Below are 16,295 nucleotides of genomic sequence, written 5' to 3' on the forward strand. Positions count from 1 at the left end.
TAAGGAGACTGAGGCCCATTTAAGTAATTTGTTCAGGGCTACACAACTAGCAAGTTGCAGTGCTTGAATCTGGAGCCAGACCCAGCTCAGGCACCCCCCCACCCCTCTACCCTTCCCCCCTCCCCCCACTAAGGCTGTTTCTGGGTAGCTAATGAGTTAATGGTTTTGACCAAGTAGGCTGGTTGCTTTCATGTCAAATGAGCTCAGATTTGGGGCACTGGTTATATGAAAAAGACTCTGAAAAAGAAATTGGGAGAAGTGACTTGTGGGTGACCATTCTCTTAGCTAAGTGACCTTGAGCAAGTCGTCTGTCTCAGTTTTCTTATCTCTTGTACCATTCTTTCAGATTTACTGTTTTATCATCATGAAGTGTTAGTCTTTGTCTCTAGTAATACCCCCTTGTGTTGAAGTCTGTCTTATATTAATATAGCTGGTTCAGCTGTTTTATGCTCAGTGTTTGCATGCATGGTATAACTTTTTTTTTCTAATCTATCTGTGTTTCTGTTTAAACTGTTTCTTTGCAGAGAGTGCATAGTTGATGTATAGTTGATTCTAGCTTTATTATTATTATTATTATTATTATTTTATCCATTCTGACAACCTTTGCCATTTGAATGGAATGTTTAGTCCATTTATATATATTTTTAATTTTTTTATAAATTTATTTATTTATTTATGGCTGCTTTGGGTCTTCATTGCCGTATGCGAGCTTTCTTTAGTTGCGGTGAGCGGGGACTACTCTTCGTTATGGTGCGCGGGCTTCTCATTGCAGTGGCTTCTCTTGTTGCGGAGCACGGGCTCTAGGCGCCCGGGCTTCAGTAGTTGTGGCATGCAAGCTTCAGTAGTGTGGCTCGCGGGCTCTAGAGCACAGGCTCAGTAGTTGTGGTGCACGGGCTTAGTTGCTCCAAGGCATGTGGGATATACCCGGACCAGGACTCAAACCCGTGTCCCCTGAATTGGCAGGCAGATTCTTAACTACTGTGCCACCAGGGAAGCCCCTCCATTTACACTTAAAGTTGTTATTAATATGGTTATATTCTTGAGTTAAAGTCTTAAGAGTTATATTAAATTTACATTTTGGTTTTCTATATAGTCTTACTTTTCTTTCTCTTTTAACTTTATGAAAAATAATCTTTAGTAGGTTGAATACTTATTAGTGTAGCTGGTTTGTCGAATGTGTCACTCTTAATAAGACACAAACAGAAAATAGCTTTATTCTTCTTTTAAAAGTGTTGGAAAATCTAATGTAAAATATTAGAAAATGTAGTACAATGTAAATAAAATTTCCATTTTCTTGTCCAGTTTATAGCTTCTCCCCTTTTCCATACTCAGGCCTGAACCCCAGCTTGGTGATGATCATCAACAAGGAAGAAGGGTCATTTCTCCTTCTGTACTTCTTTCTGCCCACTGTCTCTGGCTCCTCCAGAGTTGGCAGGGGCAGAAAAGGGGCCAAGGCTGTTGCAGTTAGCTGGTGCTATTGTTTTCATGGCCAGTGCTTTCTCATATGCAGTCTAATGTGTCCTTGGGAGAGCTTATGCAGGGTCCATCTCTACCATGCCATTTTTGGATGTGGGCAGTGCAGCTCCTGAGTGACCACTTATGCCGTGCAGCTCCTGTCCTCCAGTGGTATCACTGGAGTATCCCTGAGTGCCTGTCTAGGCAGCCCACTTGGGTAGAGACCTATCAGGATCACTCAAACCTCATTACCTCCATGGGATCCACTTGGTCCACAGGAAAACTCACATGTTAGCACCATCAAACTCAGTTCCGCTTTCTCTGAGGCTCTGTTGCCTTGCCCTACGATTGCAGGCAGCATCCGCCAGGCTTGAGGGCTCCATCCTCACACATGTGCCACCGAGCAGGCTGTGAGTTTCTGCACTGAGGCAAGCTTCCAGCCAGGGAATAGATGATCAACCTCCCTCATTGCAGAGAACCCCAAGGTATAAGGGTTGTTTTGGGCACTTGATCTGAGCAGGTCGAGAGGGAAAAAAGGAACCACTGTCTGCTCCCGAGAATTTTCTTTGAAGAAGTGACTTCTGCAATGCAAGTTCTCATACATAGACTCTGGGGGTGACCTCTGGACTGGTTTGACCATGTGTAGCAAGTCCTGTGGTCTGGTCCTGTGACCAGAACTCATCACCTATTGTCTTTAGCATTGAGACTTTAGATGAAAATTTGAAATGATAGGAAACTTTCCATCCAACTTCTGTTGAAAAGAATTTAAAATTATTGGCTTAACTGGCAAGATACACAGAGAAGCGTTATACCTTCAGTTACGTTTAGAACTTGTGAACTACCACACTCTAATCTTTTCCCTTCACAGTAATGAGAAATACTAAGTACAAAATAAATGCTTAATGAATCGACTCATGGTGATTTGGGGTTATTGGTCTCTGGGGAAGGTAAGGGTGACCAGTATAATAAGAGGAATGAGGTTTCTAATCTGCAACGCTCTTTACTAATTTGGTTAAACAGTTGGTCACTTAAGTGGAAAAAATAAATCAAAACTATTGTTAGCTCAATCAAACTAGTTGGTCAGGTTGGCTAAGGTAGCTAAAACCTGAAACTGGGTTGACAGGCTTCTCTGGTGGAAATCTTTAAACCGTGCAGTTCATATATATATTTATACATATATGTATATATAAAAGATGTATGTAAATGTAATATGTGTATATAAGTGTATATGTTTATATACTGTATATGTATATAACATGTATATAGCATATGTATATAACATAGATATATATTTTTATAGTCCTGATAAAGCTGTCAGAGAAAGAGTTGACATATGGTGGGGTCACCCCAAATAGATTTTAAGAGTTGGCAAAGAATAAATAGCACAGTTGAAGGAGAATGGTTGGAACAGGAAACAGGTAATTTTCTAAATTTTTGGAGCAGATACAGATAAATATAAAAATGTATTTATCAGTTCATTAGTTAGCTTATTTTGAAGTAGAAAATAACCTTAAAACATTTAATATGGTTTTGTACTAGAATCTATAGGTGACAATATGATAAGAAGTTATTTTAAAGGTATAAAATTAATTATCAATATATTTTCTAAATATATTAACTTGCATTATTTATTTCACAGTAGTGATTTATGTGAATAAAAAGGAGATTATATATCAGTAGTGTCTAAGATTAAAGAAGTAACTTTGGAGCTTGTAACAATAATACATGATCATGCTAAAAATATTGGAGAATAACTGAAGAACACAAAAAAGGCATCAAAAGTGCTTGCTTTTAATCTAATCATAAACAGACAACCATTATAGGCCAGAATGAGAAACACCAGATTGCTTCTTGTTTATTGATACATTTTTTTCCACAAGTTATATAAAATTGGCCTTTTCATGGCAGAACTTCCTTTGATCTATATTTAATCAGCTCAATTATTTTTCTGTTAAAGACTAATAAGAATTCCCTTTCATGGCCAGGAAGCTGCACCAAGATTGTGTCCAGTATCATCAGAAATCTGCTAAATATAACTTCTCAAACTTTATTTGTAGAGTAGATTTTCATGTAAATTTTTGAGCCTTAGTCAGTTGTTATGAATTACTTTAAGGTGCAAAAAAAAAGAAGTAAGGAAAGTGAGCTGGTGCCTAAGAAAAGAGGTATTTTAATGTTTAAGCCTTTTTTTAGTTCAAGCTCTGGAACTTCTTATGGCAGTTAATTTAATGTGAACCTCGATATTTTTTTTTTTCTGTAAATGGGGCAGTGTCTGGCTGCTGGTGGGGTCAAATGCAAGGGGGAATATGAATGCTTTTGGCCTATTTTTCTGGGTGTACTTTAAGCAAAGTAAGCAATTGTGAAGGGAGTCAATTTGCTAGAAAGCTTGGAGTTTTGGGCAAGAGATTTAAAAGGAGAAGTTTTGTACAGAGATCTACTTTAAGCATCTTTAAGCAAAGGGGTAAAAGTATCTTTACCCTGTTTCTTTTATTATAAGGCCCGTCTTTGAAAATGATTAGCCTTTGGTGAAGATTGAACACTTTGAAAAATAATTTTGTAGAGGAAAAACTGTGTGTGCAATAGTGGTATTTAACTGAGAATACACTTTTTCTTTATCATGGGAAAGTATTGAAATGGGTTAGCTGAAAAAAAAAGAGTAGTTTACCTTCCTAAAGATAATTCAGTCATTATTTAGAAGAAGACCCCAGGTCCTTATACTAATGATTTTTTTTTTCACCAAAGATCTGTGTATGGAACATTTGAAAATGATAGATAACTAATAAAAGGGGGAGGAAAAAATGGAAACATGTTTTATCACATAAGAACCATCCCACAGTAAGTTTGGCTCCTAACACATTTTTTAGGTTTAAAAAAAAATGGATATTAGATAGCTGTCCTGATAGAAATGGTGACTTGCAAAATACTCTGTATTGTTTAAAAATTGGTGGAAGAGTTAACCTGAAATAGCAGAGCAAAGAAGCTTGTGATTAGGCTAATACAGTTATGTTTTTCATCTTTGCGCATATCTCACAGACTGTGCACGTATTGTGTCAAAATGATTACCAAATGTTTCAGGGGTGGTGAGTCTATTTCTTCTCCATGAGAATTTATGAAGTTGTTAAATTAGGTTTCTTCGGAGTCATAACAATTTATTTCATTAAGATGTTTACTGGATAAATATTTCCACTAAATTTTCATCAGTTTCGAAGAGGTATTATTTATTCAATGAAAAGTGTTAGCAGTCTGTTGCAAAATACATCCTTTTTTTTTTTTTTTTCCTCAACAGTGGAGTTTTTCCCCATTTGGTTCAAATGAGTCTCTTACTTTAAACTGCTTCAATAGATCTGGTATCTTGTGTGCACAGAAGCCGTGGGTTTTATTGTAAGCCCACCCACCGACATCTCCAAGGCACATACATGCAAGCTGCCATGCGTGTGTTTACTATACATGGACGGGGCGGGGAGGGCTGTTGATTTCTAAGAGAAACTGAAGCCCTTGGCACATAGGTTTATTTTGCATCATTTCTAGGTCATATAAGTACACAGTGACTTTTTTTGGGGGGGGGAAACATGCTGTAGGTATGTAGCTCCTTTGTAATTCCTTACAGCTGTCAAATGAGCTAGAGGTTAGTGTATGTGTCATGCCAAACCATGTCTGATTAGTGACATGGGCAAACAGTAATTGTTCTTGAGGTTACAGTGGACCCTTACCCTGCATATATGATTTTGAGGCCATAAACTGAAGGTTCTCGTGAATGTTATATCAGCTAACGTATACAGTTTATAAACAATATTTTAGTAAAGACCAAAGTGAGGAGTCAGCGTGATGAAGCAGAAAAGTGAGAGCTGACATTCCTGGGTTTGAATATCAGGTCTGCCTTTTAGCGTGTATGTGACCCTGGTTTAGCTCCCTAGCACCCTCTGAACTTGTCCTGGTCTGAAAGGGGAGACCCTAGTGACTAACTGGGATGTGGGGGTGTGTTGTGGAGATTAATGAAATACTGGACGTAAAGTCCCTAACACATCACCTGGCTTAAAATAGTTTCTTCCTAAGTGTAGGTCTTTCCCCCTTTCTTTTCTTTTCTTCTCGTAGACATTTGAATTAAATATGTTATGTTGGGTCACTTGAACAGTTCATACAACTCATTATATTTCTAGAAAAATCATGATCCCAGATTTGATTTTATTTTTTGGGGATTGCATGCTTTTCATAAAATCTCTTGGAAAAGGAATCTGTACGTTGCTTTGCTCATTTCTTCATTCAGCGGTTGTCAGTACTTGTTACACGCCAGCTTTCCTGAGCTCTAGGATTTTATGTTCCATCAAGAGACATCAACAATTAAGAGAGAAATGACTGTAGAATTTTACGTTCCACAGGAGGTACATTGCTGAGGCCCCGTAGAAGCCCGAAGTAGGGGCCTCTGAACCAGGATACCCTTCAAGCCCTCAAGAGGTGCCCTCCTGTTCTTGTTTTCTGTTTTTCAGAGATGTTTCATTTCTGATGTTTAGTTTAGCCAGACCTCTAAATATTCCCTTTCCTTCTTTGTTGAGACATACATGTTTTGAAGACTGTCTTAAGTTAGAAGATCCTCCATTTCTTGATCATTGGGATAGTACTACTCTCTTTTCCTGATGGCTGCCTGCCCTTAAGCTTGTTGGCATTTTAGTGTGAGGGATCCTCTTGACAAGTGGGAGCTGTTGATGAGGTCAGCGATGATTACATAACCCTGTTATTGGACAGTTATTTGGAGCATCACAGCCACTGGAAGTAGAAGCAGCTTCTGAGAACACAGGGGGGAAGGTAAATTATATCTGGTGTTTGTTAGAATATTTCTGCCTGTGAATTATAGAAAACAGCAGCTTAAACTCAAAGAAGTCACACCTAACATGAAGTGTGAGGTTAGGAATCCAGACATTTTGGGAGGGGCAGCATCTCAGCAATGCCACTGAGAACCAGGCTCTTTCTGTCTTTCACTCTTTATCATCTGGCTTTTGTCCCCATGGTGATGAGATGGCTCTGCACCGTCCAGAAGCTATTCCCAAGAAAGTGGGAAGGGGATGTCTTCATATCTTGATTGCAGACTTTCTCAGAGCCTTCTTTCTTGCATCTCATTGGTCAAAACTGTGTCACATGGCTTCCCCTTCATTTTCCTAAGGGTGTCTGGGGAACAGACCATTTTAGCCTGACATATTGCCTCCCCCTCCAGAAGAAAATTAAGGTTATGAATGTTGGTTAGACAAATAGCCATGACCACTGTACCTGGGGATTTTATTTTTGTCATTTCTAATGACCTTTGATTTAGATTTCATGGTGTGGTATAAGTAACCACCTCATTAATTCTTTTATCTGACAAATATTTATTAAATGCATAAGACTTTGTATTATACTATTCCAAATTTAATAAAACTAGGCCTCGAATTATGGCTGCTTGAATGAAAAATACGTGAGTATGGGTGTAAGCTAATGGAAGTTTCTCTTAGCTCATGTAGTAAATTGCTGGAACCATGATTTTCAAATTGACAAAAACTCAGTTTTGTTTAGCTGACCTCCATCGCGCAACTCGTTCATAATTATTACCCCCACACTCCCTTCTCTGACCCTCAGTCCGTTTATACCAATAAATTTGGAGGTCTGTCTCCTAAGGCCAAGTTGCACTGGTTTTCCCCTAATACTCCCTTTTCCAGCTTTTATGTGCTTATCCATTAAGTCAGACAAATTTCCTTTTCAGAATTTGGCATTGTTTCTTTACTGGAAAGGAAACAGGTTGTTTTAGGCCTGGAAAACTTGAAAAAGAAAACCGTCAACTACTTTTTTTTTTTTTTTTTTCCAAATCATCAAATCCCATGTTAGGATTTTCAGTGTTGGGTCTTGTGCATACTCTGGTCAGAGGGAACCAAAGTTTGTTCTTGTCCCGGTTCATCTTTGAAGCAGGCGTGGCACATCTTGACACATGGTCTTTCCCAAAACCATGACATAAATCTGCTTTTTAACTTATGTCCAGAATTAGATTTCCAGTAGTGGTGTCTGGAAGGGTCAGTCAGTCAAATTCCAAGGCTGTGAGGATGATTTTACTTGGTATGTGACTTTCCCCGTTTATTGTGGAAACTGGACTCTGGCCTTGTATAACCCCTTCTAGTTTCTTCCAAATTCTGGCCAAATCAGTGGTTTTCATATATAAAGTGCCCATGTTTTGGCTGATTCCCAGTGACAGATCTCTCAGGTAGCATAAGTGGTTTGGAGATATGATGGTTTATATCTGTGGTCCCGAAGTTTGCACCAATAAAGGACGCTTTTTTTTTTTTTTTTAATGGTGTCCTCTCAGATCTCTTGTTTAATAGGATATTTGTTCATGACACAGATCATGTTGATATTAGTTGTAGGTCATCCATTTTCCCACTTATATTAATCAAAGGCATATTAACTACCAACAATTTCTGACAAGCATGAGATAACCAGTGTTTCTATGTTGATATCACTTATTTCAAATCAGAGATACTTAAAATAAAAAAAAAAAGAAGCTTTATTATAGTTAAATACATACCTCTAATTTGGCTTTTGAAATATTGAAAGGAAGCTTTAAGGCCATTATTACTTCATTTATAAAACCATAACTGCAGGCTGTTCATTTTTCCTAGTGTGATATTCAATTAAAAATGTTTTTGCTTATTTCCCTAGATTTTCCATTTTTGGTGAAGGGTGTTTGGAAAACAAGGTTATGGTATTTATGGTCTGTGTATTCCTCTCTTTCTCATATTTTCACACATGAGTTTCGTTGGGTGATCATTCGTTTTAACTTTTTGTCATGGAAAATTTTAAATTTAAAAGTAGAACAAATATTATAATGAACCTTCATGTGTTCATCGTCAAACTACAGCAAACTCATGGTCGCTTTTGTTTCATCTCTCACTTCCCATCTACGACCCCAACTGGATTGTTTGGAGACAAATCCTAGATATCATATTTTTTTCTGGACAGCCAGTTATGAATTAAAGATCTGCAAGGAGCCCCATCCCAGTGGTTACTAAGCCAGAGATTAGGGTTTGGCTCAGTGTGTGCATGTTGACCCATGTTTCTAGATTAGTCATCAGTCTGTCTTGGCTTTCTTTTGTTAGCAGGACTTATCTGTATCTGCGATTTCAGAAAATAGAATGGGCAGCTATGACACTTAATACTACACTGGCAGTGAGAGAGTAATGCTGGCTGATGTCTAAGTTAAGGAAGCAGGAGAGAAGAGGTCCCAGATGCTCGTTTAATCTAGGGATTCCATGTGGGGAATTGGTGTTGCTTTAAAGCAAAGAGGTTCTGGAGCTAAATGTAGCCAAGAGGGTCGTATTCAGCCTTGGCTCTTTGCAGGCATGGGTGTGGTTGCAGGATTCATGCTCCTTAAGGTAAGATGTTGGGAGAATTTCTTATTTAAAGTTTAGAAAGGATTTTGATTGTCTGAAAAGAAGGGGCAGCCTAAAAAAGCACAGGCTAATCTAGGAGTCCCCATTGGATGTTTGTGTGTGTGTGTGTGAGCGTGTGTGTGTGTGTGTGTGCGTGTGTGTGTGTGTATGAGTCCTCTGGGCTGTGATTGCCTTGAATTTATGACTTGGTGGTCATTTCAAATCGTTGGAGCTCTTTTGGTTCAGAAATCGTGGTCATTGTTTCTGAATCTACACATCCCCCACTGGAAGTTAAATTACTTTTCACATGGAACCTAACGCATCAGGGTCAGAGTCAGAATTACATTCTTGTGAACATTATTCCATTAGCTGTTTTACTTAGATTTGGTGGAAATTGTTAATAGTAGTAGATGATTAACTTGCATTAAATTAAACCATTCCCTTCCTTATTTGGGCTTGAGTGTATAAGGTCAAAATATTAGAATAATTTAATGTACAACAAAAAGTAATTTTGAATAGAAAAGTTAGTATTTATTAGTGACTAATAGGTTTTTATGTCAACTATTTATTGTAAATAGTAAATGTAAAATAAAACTAGAGGTATCCTTTTAAAAAATTTATTGAAGTATAGTTGATGTACAATGTTGTGTTAATTTCTACTATACAGCAAGGTGATTCAGTTATACACACACACACACACACACACACACACATATATATATATACATTCTTTTTCATATTCTTTTCCATTATGGTTTACCACAGGATACTGAATTTAGTTCCCTGTGCTCTACAGTAGGACCTTGTTGTTTATCCATTGTATATATAATAGTTTGCATCTGCTAATCCCAAACTCCCAATCCACCCCCCATCCTACCCTCCCTCTTGGCAACCACAACTCTGTTCTCTATGACTGTGAGTCTGTTTCTGTTTCATAAAAGTTCATTTGTGTCATATTTTAGGTTGAGGGATCCTATTTTGCTTTACTTTCCTTTATATGTTTTTCTTAATCCAAAAGTCTAAGCTAAGAAAAACAGAGCCCTTAAATGGCTTATTGGTCTGGACAATAAAAAATGCTTTAACAGAAGGAGATAGTAGCTTATGATTCTGTTACATTACGTTACCTGCACAGGCTATTACAATCTCCTCACATCATTTCCCACTGGGAATATTGAAATAGGAGTGGAGTTTTATACATTTACTTCTTCATTTATACATTTACTTCGTGAAATTAAAATGTTTGAGGATATGACATTGGGATAGATGTGAAGTGAATATTCAAATTCTAATTTTGAAAAATTCCCATTTATTTTTCCCATTTGCTCCTAAGAAATCATCTTTTTTTTTTTTTTTTTTTTTGCGTGGCTTGCAGAATCTTAGTTCTCCCACCAGGGATTGAACCCGGGCCCAAGGCAGTGAAAGTGTGGAATCTTAACCACTGGAGCACCAGGAATTCCCAGAAATCAAGTCTTTGGAATCAAAATCTTTAACATATTTCATTTAGGTAGAAATTGAGAAATATTTTAAGTCTAAGATGATAGATTGCAGTTGTGAATGTTGTAACTGAAACCGTAACATGAGGAAATTATAGCCGGTCTTAAAAGTTCACCTTTGCTACTTTCTGTTATTAGTGGATAGTCTTTCTTCTTTTTCCCCACAGGAAAAGATGGTTTCTCTATGCTATGGAATCCTGAAACATGATCTTTCTTAAAAAGGTAGGTGTCTGTGCTTTTAAAATTAACTTATTATGACTTTTAAAAAAATTTGTTATCTTGAATAAATTACAACCCAAGCTATTTAACTGAGGAACCAATTTTAGGCAGCTAATGCATGCCATTGTAAGTTGAATTAAAACCTCAGATTCAGCTTTCTAAATTCAATATTGAGTTTTCCAGGCTTTTTAAAGAACGACTATTTTGAGTGAATAGCTGTTATCTACAGTAGTCAATGCATGTGATGTGTAATAAGTGAATGTCTCTCACTAGGCACATTTTTTATTGAAATAGACAATTTCAACCTATGTGGATGAAATATGTTCCTATTTTTTCAGTGGGTGACATCATTCTGGGAAGCCCAGAGAGTTTGGAAATAAACAATGGTCTGTGGCCAAAGTTGTCACATCTTCCATTTTTTCTATGAGATTTCTTTCTCAGAGCATGGATTGTGATTTGCTTGATACTTTATCAGCTATAACAAGGTCGTGGCCACTCTAGGTATATGGAGCCTTTTGGTAATCTATACAGAGTCTCCAAGAGGTTACTAAATTTCATGGATGGAGCTCCTAGCCTAGCAGTTGCTTTGTTTTCCTGGTAACCTTTACTCTGTCATATGGACCAACATCTGTTGGCTCTTCTGTTCTGAAAGATATGCTTGGGGACTTTGATTCTGATGAGAGTGGTGTGTCCAGAAGTCTGTATAGATGCTGGGAAAGCTGTAGACACAAGTGCTGTGATGGGTCTGATGTGGCCATCACCCCAAACCACAGGATTACCTCTGAGATTTTGGGATGTTCCAAGATCCCAGCAGTCAAACTTGACCTTGGACCACTATCCTTCAATGTGTCCCTCCAGTCTCCTCTCAGATTTTAGGAGATTAGCTCTTAGATCTTTGGGCAAAGAAGTTATGGTGTGGAAACATTTTTCCCTATTTTATAATCACAGATTTGTGAAGCTGATGGGGTCTGTCTTCATTCTTCTGTCAGCTTCATAAAAGTGGCTTTTCACCTCCAGCTTTCAAGGACCTTGTCCAGCTCATGGCCATCTCCAGCCAGGGGATGGCTCAGTTCTCCTCTCTGCCAGAGCTCCCAAATTTAGTTACCCATATATCACTTATAAAACATCACCTACCTCTAGATAGCAAAAAGGGAGAATTATGACATGGACTAGATCTTTGGAAATGTGGGGTGGAGAACAAACATGCTTTCTTATCTCTGAATTGGAAATAGAGGAGGTGAAACTGAGATGAAATATTTGTCCTATTTAAGATAAATTGAAACACCAGTGTACACTTAGCATTTGGACATAAATACTACAGGAGTGTATTTGTAAATAGAGATATTAAATGGAGAAATTGCAGCTAATTTGCTGCACAAATGGACTTCAGAAATCTGCTCTATGCAGATTACTTACAGTGAAGTGACTGCAGAATTACTAAGTAAATATTTGCTTTATTTTATTTTTTCCAGAAATTATTTCTTCAGGTTTTTGTCTTCAAAGATGACACAGAGAAACATGAGTTAATCACAGGCAGAGAGCTGATGAACATTATATAAAAGTTGAGTTATAAAAGTACACTTTTAGGAAATCCAAATTGTTAGACCTTGATCTTCTTTGCAGCTAGAATGATAATTGAGCTTCACTGCAGCATAAATAATTTATATTGTACATCTGCTACCAGATATACATTGAAAAAATTTGACTTCCAAGCATTAGAAAAGTTGCATTTTCTCATTTCTCTAATACCAATCCAAACTCCCTCTTGTGAACAAAGACCTACATCTGTACAACATATATCACATATCTGGTGGATACTTGGGAACATGGTCTTTAAAAGAGGGCTCCTAACCTGTGTGCACAGAGCCCAGGAGACAGTGGGAGATTGTAAGAGGTCCTAGAATCCATGGTAATATCAAGGATTGCTCGTATATTAAATAAATAATGTATCCTGTGTTTATGTGTATGACTATTTGAAAACCCTATATAGTTGCTGCTGTTATGAGGAAATATACATGAATATAAGTGCTATTGAATTAAGAGGAGCTCTTTACTATAATAGATTTTCTTAACAGGAGGTAAAGTACAACTACTACAAACAGTTAATAACTCATTTTGACTTTAAAAATGGGTCCTCACCACCTCACACAGGTTAGAATGGTCATCATTAAAAAGTCTACAAATAATAAATGCTGGAGAAGGTGTGGAAAAAAGTGAACCCTCTTGCACTGTTGATGGGAATGTAAGTTGATACAGCCACTATGGAAAACAGTATGGAGGTTCCCCAAAAAACTAAAAATAGAGTTGCCATATGATCCAGCAACCCCACTCCTGGGCATATACCCAGACAAAACTATAATTTGAAAAGATACGTGCACCCCTGTGTTCATAGCAGCACTATTTACAATAGCTAAGACAACCTACATGTCCATCGATAGATGAATGGGTAAAGAAGATGTGGTACATATATACAATAGAATATTATTCAGCCATAAAAAAGAATGAAATAATGCCATTTGCAGCAATGTGGATGGACCTAGAGATTATCATACCAAGCAAAGTAAGTCAGAAAGAGAAAGACAAATACTATATCATTTATATGTACAATCTAAAATACAATACAAATGAACATATCTACAAAAGAGGAACAGACTGACAGACATAGAGAACAGACTTGTGGTTGCCAAGGGGGAGGAGGGGAGGGGGAAGGAAGTATTGGGGGTTTGGGATTAGCAGATGCAAACTATTACATATAGGATGGATAAACAACAAGGTCCTACTGTATAGCACAGGGAACTATATTCAATATCCTGTGATAAACCATAATGGAAAAGAATATGAAAAAGAATATATATATGTGTAACTGAATCACTTTGCTGTACAGCAGAAATTAACACAACATTGTAAATCAACTCTACTTCAATGAAATAAAATTATGGGTTCTCATAATCAGAGAAGTTTAGAATTGTTGCTCTAGAACTTTGTGAGGATATTTAAATCAGGTTAGGACTGAACCCATGATCCAGCCAAAACAGAGCCAGAATGTATTTAAACAGTTTCAGGAAAGAAATACCCACATATATTTTTCTACGATATTAGATTGGGTTGCTGAGGGCAATGAAGCAACTTCCTTCTAAAAGACTTCAGTCTCCTTTCTTATACACTGGGTTGGTTCAGTACCACCAGGAAGGGTAGACCTGCACTGTCCACTGTGATAGCCATTAGTCACATGTGGTTATTGAAATCTAAATTTAAATTAAGAAAATTAAAAATTGAGTTTATCATTCACACTAGCAACAATTTCAGTGCTCAATGGCCACATGTGGCTAGAGGCCGCATACCGGACAACACATAGAACATTTTCATCATCACAGAAAGTTCTTTTAGACAGTGCTGGGAATGACTGTCATCACTAGGACTATTCCCTACCACTTTTAGTAGCTTTATCCTGAGGTCTTGGCATTGAATGGAGAAGACAAAGCCTGGTTTGCCTGGTAGAGTCTTCGGGGATTTTATGGACTTGAAACCCTAGGGCATGAGTAGAAAATCGTTTCCCCCATAATCTTCTTCCAGGTTTTCTCCCTCTGATAACAGCCCACATCTCATGACAGGTGGCAGGAGTCTGTGTCTATTAAAGTTGTTAACATTTTATCATGTCTGTAGTAGACATTTGTCACAATTTGGGCTGTCTAGCATCTGGATCCTTCTCCTGAATTTGGGGGAATCCATCATTTTTGAAGGTGGGTGGGTGAGACAGCCCTGTTCCTCTTAGATTTCCAAGTAGAAATGCCTACTTTTGTTTTCCCTGAGTTCTGCCTGCTAGAAGGAGCACAGGACTTCAGGCCTGCCAAAGCTGGGACTGTGCCTCTGGAGTGAGGACTCAGAGATGCAGAAGATGGTTTAGAATTCTGCCCATCACTGGTGCACAAAGCAGCATCAGTGGCCATGGACAGGAGCCAGCTGTGTTACCAGGGCCGGCAGCTTTGATAGCAGGTCTGTGTCTATACCCGTTGAGTCAGCTGTTGAGAACAAAAGAGAAATACTAAGGAAATCAGCCTTTCTAAGTATGTAAGGAGCCCAGACTAGCTTTGCGTATTCTTACTGACATCCTCCTCTACGTGGAGTAATAATAACAGGATAATTAAAGAACATCAAGAGAACCAGACATCAGTGTTCCCTTAAATTAGTCATAACACAAGTAAGATATCCCAATATTCTGTAATGGAAAGAAAGCCTCTCATTATCCTTTAATGAAAGAATACATATCTCAGAATTATAAACATCCCACTTTGGTTAATAATGGAATGACTCTGTTTTTTTTTTAGAGATTGGTGTTTATAATTCTGTTTCTTACACTCAGAGTCTAATCAAAACTGTTGACTGTGAACAATTATACCATATCTGATTCCTACCAGCTAGATGGATTAGGCAGTTTTATTTGTTTTCTAGAACAAGTAGACTGTGGCATATTGTTGTTTTTTTGAATTTTTGAATTTTACTTTATTTTTTTATACAGCATGTTCTTATTAGTTATCCATTTTATACATATTAGTGTATATATGTCAATCCCAATCTCCCAATTCATCACACCACCACCCCCCCTGCCACTTTCCCCCCTTGGTGTCCACACGTTTGTTCTCTACATCTGTGTCTCTATTTCTGTTATTTCTGTTATTTCTCTATAACTGGTTCAACTGTACCATTTTTCTAGGTTCCACATATATGTGTTAATATACAATATTTGTTTTTCTCTTTCTGACTTACTTCACTCTGTATGACAGTCTCTAGATCCATCCACGTCTCTACAAATGACCCAATTTCATTCCTTTTTATGGCTGAGTAATATTCCATTGTACATATGTACCACATCTTCTTTATCCATTCGTCTGTCGATGGGCATTTAGGTTGCTTCCATGACCTGGCTATTAAAAATAGTACTGCAATGAACATTGGGGTACATGTGTCTTTTTGAATTATGGTTTTCTCTGGGTATATGCCCAGTAGTGGGATTGCTGGGTCATATGGTAATTCTATTTTTAGTTTTTTAAGGAACCTCCATACTGTTTTCCATAGTGGCTGTATCAATTTACATTCCCACCAACAGTGCAAGAGAGTTCCCTTTTCTCCACACCCTCTCCAGCATCTATTGTTTGAAGATTTTCTGATGATGCCCATTCTAAGTGGTGTGAGGTGATACCTCATTGTAGCTTTGATTTGCATTTCTCAAATAATTAGTGATGTTGAGCATCTTTTCATGTGTTTTTAACCATCTGTATGTCTTCTTCGAAGAAATGTCTATTTAGGTCTTCTGCACATTTTTTGATTGGGTTGTTTGTTTTTTTTAAATTGAGCTGCATGAGCTGTTTATATATTTTGGAGATTAATCCTTTGTCCATTGATTCGTTTGCAAATATTTTCTCCCATTCTGAGGGTTGTCTTTTTGTCTTGTTTGTAGTTTCCTTTGCTTTACAAAAGGTTTTAAGTTCATTAGGTCCCATTTGTTTATTTTTGTTTTTATTTCCATTACTCTAGGAGGTGAATCAAAAAAGATCTTGCTGTGATTTATGTCAAAGAGTGTTCTTCCTATGTTTTCCTCTAAGAGTTTTATAGTGTCTGATCTTACATTTAGGTCTCTAATCCATTTTGAGTTTATTTTTCTGTATGGTGTTAAGGAGTGTTCTAATTTCATTCTTGTACATGTAGCTGGCCAGTTTTCCCAGCACCACTTATTGAAGAGGCTGTCTTG

At 37.6% G+C, this 16,295-nt stretch overlaps 1 protein-coding gene across 5 annotated transcripts in view; it reads left to right on the forward strand.

Moving 5' to 3' along the window:
* PLCB4 (phospholipase C beta 4) overlaps positions 1 to 16,295 on the forward strand; it is a 411,772-nt gene that overhangs the window by 16,878 nt on the left and 378,599 nt on the right. For 2 of the 5 annotated variants that reach the window (XM_082358981.1, XM_082358984.1), the window contains exon 2: positions 10,498 to 10,552. The exons of the other annotated variants lie outside the window; for them this stretch is intronic. The gene's annotated coding sequence lies outside the window, so the exon portion shown is untranslated. The remainder of the gene's footprint in view (positions 1 to 10,497; positions 10,553 to 16,295) is intronic. 5 annotated transcript variants of the gene reach the window in all.

The sequence above is a fragment of the Balaenoptera borealis genome (assembly GCF_965194805.1).
Source record: "Balaenoptera borealis genome assembly, chromosome: 16".
Classification (NCBI taxonomy): Eukaryota; Metazoa; Chordata; class Mammalia; order Artiodactyla; family Balaenopteridae; genus Balaenoptera; species Balaenoptera borealis.